General features: G+C 38.5%; 1 pseudogene; it reads right to left on the reverse strand.

Annotated features, from left to right (window-relative positions):
• Positions 1-8,579: 8,579 nt before the first annotated feature.
• Positions 8,580-9,122, reverse strand: LOC103162744 (annotated as a pseudogene).
• Between the last annotated feature and the right edge of the window lie 1,081 nt (positions 9,123-10,203).

The following is a 10,203-nucleotide window of genomic DNA, read 5'->3' on the forward strand; positions in this document are numbered from 1 at the left end:
GCTGGCATCTTCCCAAGACAGCATCTTCCAGTCCACCAAACAAAAGAAATCCTCACCACTCCAAGTCCCTCCCTTCCGGTGCATCTGTCTATCTCTTCCAGATGCCCTCTGACACAAGGTTAATTTTATTTAATTAATGCAAATGCAAACTCAGGGTTCACAGTGTAATCGAGTATCACCCAGCAACTGGGGGTTGGAGAGGTGATGACTTAGGGTAGTCACCAGTTCACAAGGTGGGAAGCCACAGTAGTACCAATATGTCGCCAGGAACGTGGGAAGCTGTTGGTCCCTATTCCAGGATGAAAGCTTGGAATTGATTCTGCTGTCATTGAAGGAATCAGCAGTGGCAGCAACTAGACACATCAACTCAGAGGAAGATAGAAGGCCAAATGAGCAAAAGGTGAACATAAACTTCCTTATGACTATAATCTTTTTATCTGACCTCCTAGAAGAAGGTGCTGGCCTTAATCCAGGTGGGCCTTCCCACATAATCAGGACAATTCTTCAGGTGTGGCTCCCTAATCAGGTGATGCTAATTTGTGGTAAGATGACATTAAAACAAAACATAATACTAGGTCAATCCTGTATGGTGTGGAAAATGGATCTATCTTTGTCCACCCCCGCCTCCATTCAGTCTGAACATCATTTACTAAAACAGTTTTGCACGAGTAACTTGAAATGGTTTGTGTGTACACTAAATTTTTATATATGCTTGCATATTTCTCTGAACTTGCTATTCTTTATGGTTTGCTTTTCGTCAAGTGCTTACAACACAAGATTTTATTTTCTTAACTAGTATATGGCTTCAATTTTAAGGGCTTTATACTATTTTAAAATGTCATGTAGCATTTGTAGTTCTTCTTCTCTCTCTTTCTTTTCCTTCCTTCTCTTTTCTGACCAAAAGAATCTGCTGAATTCATATCACTTTTCACCAATTACAAAGTAGAAGAATCGAAAGTTTAACCACATTAAGTCAGGGATGATCTGTATTTTAATTTGAGGGGAGGTGGATCTACATGTTTCTAAACTTTATTTTTTTAAACTGTAGTATCAACATGTAATGGGACTAATGATTTCTTCATTATGAAAAAGCACCTGTAAATTCTGAAGACCTAGATCAAAATGAAAACTTGGAGATCCCTTCTTTAAAATCATTGATAATGTGAAGACCTCCAACAATAAAGCTTTGAATCAACATGAGGCATTTCTAAGTTTGGAGCCCTGTGTAAATGTACGGCTCATATACCCAGGAAATTGCTCTGGTTAACTGTGATATAAAGAAATCATTCCTTTTCTTTGTCTTCAGGCTAACGGATTTACATCTTTAAAAACCAGAAATCATAATATACAAGCAAATTACCAGTAAAATAAGAAAGGTCCAAACAAATATGAGACAAAGTCTACAAAATTACTTTAGGGTTTGTTTTGTGTTGGCAATCTACTGCTAGATATGGGGCCTACATTAAGTGTGATTTATGTGTCAAGTGAGACCCCATTGGAGAAAACTAATTTTTCCTTTGCAAGTGCTGTCAATTGGCGAAACCTTCCCACCTTAGAGTGGGAGCCTTCGTCCACTTCATCCTGTCAGTTCTGGGACTCAAGGGGAACTATTTCAACACATGAATTTTGGAAGGACACAGATATTCAGACCACAGCAGCACTATTTTGAATATTCTATTGTGTACCTTGATCAAGAAACACAGAATTTGGGACCTATTGTGGGAAATCAAGATTTATAATACACAATGTGAATAGGACATTTAAATGATTAAACTACTCCAGGTAATGAAGATTTACCACTATAAAGCTCTCAGATAAAATTTATCCCAGTCTAATATTAGAATGATAAGGAGATACAGTATCCATTTATTTGGAAGATAATATAAGTGCCTCATAGAAGTTATTTTGACACAATTAGAAAGGCATTTGAGATTCAAAGCCATCTGTATGTTGGAAATGGACATCAGAGAATTGGGTGCAAATTCTGCCTATGTCATTAACTTTCTGTCCCTCAGACAGAGCTGGTGTAAATTGCATTTCTGTCTACAAAGGACAAGAGACCAGTAAGATCGCTGGAAAAACAAGCAACAATATCTAAAAAGCATTTGGCTGTAGCAAAAGAAAGATAGTGGTACACAGTACACAATCCCAGTATATACTTAGCATGTGCTTTCTGTGAGCTAGGTCCTGTGCAAATGCTTTAAACAGATGGTCTCATTAAAATTGCTTTCCTGTATGAATATTTCTAGTTTCCCAAGAAATAAAATTCTTCATCCTTTGTTTGTGTAGTACAAGTATTGAATGATTTGCATGTTCTCTTTATCTGTTTCAGATAAATATTTCTCCACTCATAAAAAGGAAGTAGACCAGTTGACAAGCAGGTAAGTGTCCTGCCTGCCAGCTGGACTCCCACTCCATGGATTCTGTTCCCTCAAGACTCACCCTGCCACCCAACTCCTCTCACCTCATCATCCTCTCTGAGGCCATACCTTTCTCACAACTCTGGAAAAGTGCAAAGGTCCAGGTATAGTCCTGGTAAGTTGGAAGAACAGGTGAGTGACCTGCATCCCAGCTGAGCTGCCTCACTGACCAGACCCTGATCCCCAGGGCACATTCTGGGGTCCTCCCCTTCATCCACAGCCCGGGAAGCTTTACAGGAGGCCAGGCTGTTCCTAGGGAATCCAGGTAAGACACCACCAATTGCAATCTAAAACTCCTTAAAAGCCTGCCCCAAACCATAGACTGCACGCTTTCCCCTAACTAAAAGTTGCAAAGGAAAAGGGCCAACTAACAGATAAAGACAGGCATATCAGAAGTAAACCCAACTTCTCAATGGAGACTCAATGCCAGAAGAGCCTGGACAGACATCTTGCCGACTCTAAGAAACAATAGGTGCCAGCACAGACTGCAATACCTGGCAAAACTGTCAATCACCGTAGATGGAGAAAACAAGGTATTTCATGACAAAGTAAAATTTAAACAATGTCTATCCACAAATCCAGCCCTACAGAAGGTATTAGAAGGAAAACTCCAACTCAAGGAAGTTGGCTACACCTACAAAAACACAGGAAAGAGATAATTTCACACCAGCAAAACTCAAAAGGAATCACACACACACACACACACACACACACACACACACACACACACACACACACACACAAACACACACTACCACAAACAAAAATATAACAGGAATTAACAACCACTGGTCATTAATAGCTCTCAATATCAATGGACTCAATTAGCCAATAAAAAGACACAGGCTAACAGAATGGATATGAAAACAAGATCCATCCTTCTGCTACATACAAGAAACACATCTCAACATCAAAGATAAACATTACCTCAGAGTAAAGGGTCAGAAAAAGATTTTCCAATCAAATGGACCTAAGAAGCAAGATGGTGTAGCTATTCTAATATCTAACAAAATGGACTTCAAATTAATCAAAACAGATGGAGGACATTTTATACTCATCAAAGGAAAAACATACCAAGATGATGTCTCAATTCTGAACATTTATGCCCCAAATAAAAGGGCACCCACATCTGTAAAAGAAACATTACTATTAAGCCCCACATATAAATAGTGGGAGACTTCAACAACCCACTCTCACCATTGGACTACCAGACAAAAACTAAACAGAGAAATAATGAAACTAACAGATGTTGTGACTCAAGTAGGCTTAACATAATATCAACAGAACATTTCACTCAAACACAAAAGAATATACCTTCTTCTCAGCACCACATGGAACCTTCACCAAAATTGACCACAGACTCAGTCACAAAGCTCAACAGATAACAAAAAATTGGAATAACCCCCTGTATCTTATTAGATCATCATGGATTAAAGCTGGAGTTCAACAATACTACAAACTATAGAAAGCCTACAAACTCATTTGAATTACTACTGGTTTAAGGAAGAAATAAAGAAATTAAGAACTTCCTAGTATTAAATGAAAAGAATGCAAAACATACCCAAACATATGGGATATTATGAAAGCAGTGCTAAAAGGAAAGTTTATAGCAAAATGTGCCTGCATAAAGAACATGGGGAAATATCACACTATCCCCCTAACAGCACATCTGAAAGCTCTAGAACAAGAAGAAGTAAACACACCCAAGAGATCAAATTAAGAGCTGAAGTCAGTAATATAACAAAGAAAACAATACAGAGAATCAATGAAAGAAAGTTGGTTCTTTGGGAAAATCAACAAGATAGACAAACCATTAACAAAACTAACTAAAAGGCAGAGGGATAATATCCAAATTAACAAAATCAGAAATAAAAAGGTGGACTTAACAACAGAAAGGAAATCCAGAAAATCACTAAAATTGAAAATCTAAAAGAAATGGACAAATTTCTTGATAGATACCACATACCATAATTAAATAAAGACCAGACAAACAATTTAAATAGGCCTAAAACCCCTTATGAAAAAGAAGCAGTCACTGGAGAGGATGTGGAGAAAGAGGAACAGTCCTCCATTGCTGGTGGGAGTGCAAACTTGCACGACCACTTTGGAAATCAGTATGGCAGTTTCTCAGGAAAATAGGGATCAGTCTACCACAAGATCCAGCAATTCCTCTCTTGGGCATATACCCAAAGAATGCACATTCGTACAACAAGGACATCTGTTTAGCTATGTTCATAGCAGCATTGTTTGTAATAGCCAGAACCTGGAAGCAACCTAGATGCCCTTCAACTGAAGACTGGATAGAGAAAATGTGTTACATTTACACAATGGAGTATTACTCAGTGGAAAAAAACAATGAAATCTTGAAATTCGTAGGAAAATGGATGGAACTGGAACAAAACATCCTGAGTAAGGTAACCCAATCACAGAAAGACAAACATGGTATGTACTCACTCATATATGGAGTTTAGACATAGAGCAAAGGACTACCAGCCTACAATCCGCACTACCAGAGAAACTAGGAAACAAGGAGGACCCCAAGAGAAGAATGTATGATTCCCCAAAGAAGGAGGGGAACAAGAATTCCTGAGCAAATTGGGAGCCTGGGGGGGGGGAGAGAAAAGGGAGGTGGGAAAGGGAGAGGAGGAGAAGAGGATTGGGGAGAACAGGAGGACTGAGACAAGGGAGGAATAGGGGAGGGCAAGAAAGGAGATGCCTTGATAGAGGGAGCCAGTATAGGTTTGGAGAGAAGTCTGGCACAGGGGAAATGTTAGGGTATCCACAGGGATGACCCCAACTAAGAATCTAAACAGTGGTGGAGAGGCTGCCTTTGATGCCCTTCCCCTATAATAAGATTGATGACTACCTTGGTTGCCATTCCTAGAGCCTTCATCCAGTAGCTGATCGAAGCAGAAACAGGCACCCACAGCTAAACACTGAGCCATACTCCTGGAATCCAGTTGCAGAGAGGGAGGAGGGATGAGCAAAGAAGCCAAGATGGTGCAGGAGAAAACCGCAGAAATAGTTTACCTGACCTAGTGAGAGCATAGAGACCCTAGTCGTAAAGCTGGGGAACCAGCATTGGACTGAACCAAGCCCTCTGAATGTGGGTGCCAGCTAGGAGGCCAGGGCAGTCTATGGGACCTCTAAAAGTGGAGCCAGTGTTTATCCCTAGAACACAAATTGACTTTGGGAGCCCATTCCCTATGGAGGGACACTACTGCAGCCCAGATACGTGAAGGAGCGCCTGGGCCCTCTCCCAAATGATGTGATGGACTTTGATGGTCCCTCATAGAGGGCCTAACTATCTTTGGGGAGTGGGTGAGGGTGGGTTTAGGGGGTCAGTGGGGAGCATGGTAGGATGGAAGGGTGAGGGAATGGGGAGAATGATATGTAAATAAGAGTGCTTCTAAAATAATTTTTTTGAAAAAAGTCTCCCAACCAGAAAAAGCCCAAGGCCAGATAGCTTCAGCATAAAACTCTACCAGAATTTCAAATAAGACTTAATAACCATACTCAAATTATTCCACAAAATAGGAATAAACTGTGTCAAATTGTTTTTTATGAGGCCAAAATGAGCCTGGCATCCCAAACATAGAGAATTACACACCAATTTCCCTCATGTACATTAATGCAAAAATACTCAATAAAATACTTGCAAATCAAATTCAAGAACACATCAAAAGATCCTAAACCATGACTACATATGCTTCATCCCAGAGATGCAGGGGTGGTACAGCATATGAATATCCATTAATGTAATCTACCATATAAAACAAGCTGAAAGGAAAAAAATACATCATCATCTCATTAGATGCTGAAAAAACTTTGACAAATCCAACACTCATTCACGACAAAGGTCTTGGAGAGATCAGGGAAACAAGGAACATATCAAAACATAATAAATGCCATAAACAGAAAGACAAAAGCCAGCATCAAATTAAATGGAGAGAAACACAAAGTGACTCCACTAAAATCAGGAACAAGACAAGGCTGTCCACTCTCTATATATCTCTTCAATATGGTACTTGAAGTTCTAGCTAGAGCAATAAGACAACAAAAGGAGATCAAGGGGATACAAATTGGAAAAGAAGAAGTCAAACTATCACTAACTGCAAATGATATGATAATATACATAAGGATATCAAAAATTCTAGCAGGGTAAACACCAGCTGACAAACACCTTTAGTGAAGTGGATAGAAGATTAACTAAAAAAAAAATAGTAACCCTCATATATACAAATGATAAATGGGATGAGAAAGAAACAACTCCCTTCATATTAGCTACAAATAATATAAAATACCTTGGGGTGACTCTAACCAAGCAAGTAAAAGACCTGTATGACAAGACCATCAAGTCTTGAAAGAAAGAAATTGGAGAAGATATAAGAAGATGAAAATATCTCCCATGCTCATGGATTGGTAGAATTAACATAGTAAAAATGGCAATCTTACCAAAAGCAATCTACAGATTCAATGCAACACCCATCAAAATCCCAACACAATTCTTCACAGACCTTGAAAGAACAACACTCAACTTTATATGGAAAAACAAAAACCCAACATAGCTAAAACAATCCCATACAATAAAAGAACTTCTGGAGTATCATCGTTCCTGATTTCAAGCTCTGCTACAGAGTTTTAGTAACAAAAACAGCTTGATATCATCATAAAAACAGACAGATGCATCAATATAGTCAAGGAGAAGACACAGATGTAAATACACACACCTATGGACACCTAGTTTTTTTCAAGTTTGACAAAATTTATTGTAATTTTAGTAAAGGCATTCAGCTCAGTCGTCTCTCTCTCTCTCCTCATCTTGACCTCAAGTTAATATGTCATTTGAGTCAAGTAAAGAATATGTAGGAGTGATGTTATTTCAACAAGTAAAATGGACAAATGAACAGTTTGCCTACATAAAAGTTAAATTTCTGTATCTTGATATATTTAAATCATGTAAGAACTAACAGTGCTATATACATTTCCATTGTTTTACTTGGGGCTTATTAGTAAACCTAAATGTAGTGAACAAAGTGTTAGGAATATCTGAAGGCTGCTTCTTGGAAGTTATTATGTTAAAAATGCCTAGTGAATAATTACCACCAATGAAACTCACCAAAGCTGCCTCCAAATTTAACATTGTAATTTTCAAGTAAATCTTATTTCTTTTGTCTGTGACTATTAAAGATGCATTAACTGTCACATTAAAAAAGCCCATATACAATACAAAAATATAAAACAAACACCCTGCAATACACAACTCTAAGAGTATATGTGGTGAGATTTCATAATGAAAATGTGTTTGAAGAAGCATTTTCTGCCATTAAAGTGTGCTTTTGAAATCACTGGTCAGCATGTATATATTTAAAATAAGCATGGAGTTGTACAAATTAATCTGTGAGTTCAATTAAAATCTGATCTAATACATTTGTAACTTAAATGCTTCAAAAGTCACAGAGTGCACTGCCTTATCTGTCTTCATACAATGTTAGGCTTTTTTTGGCATTTAAACCTTTTAAAAAATTAAAACCAGCCAAATATGTAAAGCAGTCTGTACATTTATATTTTTGGTGGGGGTTTTATTTTAAAAGAAACAGCTTGTTTATGATCTGCCTCAAGTTCTGGTGGAAATGCTTATGGGAACTAGAAAAAAAAAACAAGAGAAGCACATTCAAAATACTGATTTACTTTGGTAGCAAATAGTGTTCTTTGAAGACTCATGAATGGAGACAACTTCCATTAAAGTGAAGTGGGCTATTTTTAATAATACTTCACAGAAGAACTTTGACAAAAAATTGTTTTAAAAGAGCAAAGCGTCTGTACCCACTGATAGTTCTTCTGTGACGTATTATTAAAAATAGATGCAACACTAGTATATGATAACCTAAAACAAAATGAAATGCCCATAGGAAAAAGTTTATTTTAATTTTATCTAAATTTACTTTCAGTCGATAGTCCAGTAACATTGTCTTCTCAATCCAATACTCCCTCTGTACAAGGCTGCTTGTGCGAACCAGGCAGTTCAGGTAACAAGGGAGTGGAGTCAGGAGAGGAACTGCTCACAGTTTTAAGTAGACAGTAACTTTTGGCTTCCCTCTTAATGTGCTAATAGTTGTCTTAAAAAATGCAATTCTTAGAAAGGTACCACTTCTGATTTTTATTATCTGTAACCTTTGGAAACTAATCACATGAAACTACAAAATTAGCAAATGTCTTTAAATCTGTATATAAAACATAAATTAGCTCTAATTTCAAACTCTCATTTATTAGTGTACCACTCAATCTTTAAAAAAAAAAAGGAAAGAAAAACAGAAAAAGAAAAAAAAGGCTCCAAAGCTAGTCTTGCACCATTCTTTACAAAAGGAGACTGTTCCTTCTAACTGCACCCACCCATACCCAATCTCAAAACACTTCATTTAATTGTCTTGGTCATGTACATTTCCAAGATGAGATTTTATATTTCGCTCCCACAGCTTCTGATTATCGGAAAAGCCATGCTTAGGAGTTTGGTCCAGCTGATGTTGGTGTGTCCCTTCCAATATTCTTCATCCTCATCTTAGCTTCTAGAGGCATTTCTTCTGGTTCACTGTCTTCATCTTCATTGAAAGCTGCTGCTTCTGCTTCTTCTTCAGGTCCTCCGGCGGCTCCGGCTCGCTGCGGCTTCTCTGGCTTCTCCTCCCCCGCCTTCCCGTTTGCCATCTTCCCCGCCGCGGCTATGGACACCTAATTTTTGACAAAAGAATTATACAATTGACAAAAGAAGAATCTTCAACAAATGTTGCTGACATAACTGCAAGTCAGCATGTAGAAGAATGCAAATAGATCCATATCTATTGCCATGCACAAGACTCAAGTAGTCCAAGTGGATCGAAGACCTCAACACAAATCCAGTTACATTGAATGAGATAAAAGACAGTTTGGGAAACATCCTTGCACTCATTGACACAGGAGACAACTTCCTGAACATATCACCAATAGCACAGACACTGAGGTCAACAATTAATAAATGGGACCTCCTGAAATGGAAAAGCTTCTGTAAGACAAATGGCACTGTCAAAAGAACAAAATGGCTTCCCACAGAATGGAAAAGATCTTCACCAACCCCACATATGACAGAGGGCTTATTTACAAAATATATAAAGACCTCAAGAAACTCCACTGATCCAGACCCCTTGAACGTGGGTGTCAGTTAGGAAGCCTGGGCAATCTATGGAGCCTCTGGCAGTGGATCAGTATTTATTCCTAGTATACAAATGGACTTTGGGAGCCCACTCCATATAGATGGATACTCTCTCTCACCCTAGACACACGGGGAGGGTCTAGGCCCTGCTCCAAATGATGACATACTTTAAAGATCCCCCCATGGAAGGCCTCACCCTCCCTGGGGAGCAGGAAGGGGATGGGATATGGGGTTGGTAGGGGACAGGGGAGGAGGGGAGGGAGAGGGAACTGAGAGTGACATGTAAAATAACTTTGTTTCTATTTTAAATAATAAAATCTGAGAGAGAAAAAAGAAATATTCATCATCCTTAGCCATCATAGAAATGCAAATCAAAATGACTCTAAGGTTCCATTTTACTCCTGTCAGAATGGCTAACATAAAATAACATAAGTGAAGCCTATGCTGGAGATGATGTGTTCCAAGGGGAACACTCCTCCATTGCTTGTGGGATTTCAAACTTGTACAGCCACTTTGGAAAGTGGTCTGGTGCTTTCTCAGAAAATTGGTAATCAATCTACCTCAAAACCCAGCTATGCCACTCTTGGGCATATACCCAAA

This window comes from Cricetulus griseus, chromosome X (genome assembly GCF_003668045.3).
Source record: "Cricetulus griseus strain 17A/GY chromosome X, alternate assembly CriGri-PICRH-1.0, whole genome shotgun sequence".
Classification (NCBI taxonomy): Eukaryota; Metazoa; Chordata; class Mammalia; order Rodentia; family Cricetidae; genus Cricetulus; species Cricetulus griseus.